The sequence below is a fragment of the Oncorhynchus nerka genome, linkage group LG5, assembly GCF_034236695.1.
Source record: "Oncorhynchus nerka isolate Pitt River linkage group LG5, Oner_Uvic_2.0, whole genome shotgun sequence".
Lineage (NCBI taxonomy): Eukaryota > Metazoa > Chordata > Actinopteri > Salmoniformes > Salmonidae > Oncorhynchus > Oncorhynchus nerka.
This window is the reverse complement of record NC_088400.1, coordinates 28,928,373-28,929,647: the sequence shown is the minus strand read 5'-3', so window position 1 is coordinate 28,929,647 and position 1,275 is coordinate 28,928,373.

Below are 1,275 nucleotides of genomic sequence, written 5' to 3'. Positions count from 1 at the left end.
CTGAAATAAGAATTTTGTAAATAAGAAACAGAAAAATCATGCCAATCGGCGTGCTCAGTGTCTCTTTAATGTTGCCCCTGTTGTGAGAGAAATCAGTGAGAACACAGCGAAGGTGCTGCTAGGTGGTGGGCCCAGTGCAACATGTTCTCAGACCATACATAGTGTCCCTAAACCATACCTTATGGAAATACATTTCACTGTCAACCATGTCTATGATATAAGGCAAACTACAAAAAAATCATTCCTTATCTTCTTACCTGAACGTTTCTTGGAACCAGGGCTCACTACAAAATGGTGGTTCTGAGTGTCAGTGTGAATCATGGTGCTTTGATTGACATTTTTACAGTCTGGATCATATCCAATCACATGCTTTTGTTCCCTTAAACACCACAGAATAGCTGATTTCTCTTGTCCATCCATTCTGTAGTAGTAATAAGGGAAAAGGAACCAGCTGTTTTGTTGTCAGACTAAAGACTGAGTCTCACCTCAATCTCACCTCAGCTCATGTTACACAGCCCCGAACAGACCCAGGAGAGGGAGGGTCAGATCCGGGTCGTATTCATTACAGCACACCGTAGGTTAACTTTTCGCAATGGGAAACAAAAACGAGAGTTTCTTATTGGAAAAGGACAGTTAGTCACTTCCTGTTTAGGTGTATTTCTTCTGTTTGGTGCCTAATTAATATGATCCAGAACAGAGCTCTGTCGACAGAACAGCTCATGACCACTAATCAATTTAAATTACAATTACACTTCATTAAAGAGCTAAGCCCCACAGCACCTGTAGGGGAAAATCAATGGTGAATCCTCAGTCCTAGCCACTCTGCTGGCACAGACACATTAGTCCAGTCTCCCTAATCAGCACAAAGAACCTTCCTTTGTGTCCTCCTTAAAGAGAAGAGAAGAGGGGAGGAGAGGAGAGGGGGTTCATTGTCAGCCAGGAGTCAGAAGAGACTGATGTCCAAAACACCACAACAATGAGGAGAGGAGAGGAGAGGAGAGGAGAGGAGAGGAGAGGAGAGGAGAGGAGAGGAGAGGAGAGGAGAGGAGAGGGGGTTCATTGTCAGCCAGGAGTCAGAAGAGACTCATGTCCAAAACACCACAACAATGAGGAGAGGAGAGGAGAGGAGAGGAGAGGAGAGGAGAGGAGAGGAGAGGAGAGAGAGAGAGGAGAGGAGAGGAGATGAGAGGAGAGGAGAGGAGAGGGGGTTCATTGTCAGCCAGGAGTCAGAAGAGACTGATGTCCAAAACACCACAACAATGAGGAGAGGAGAGG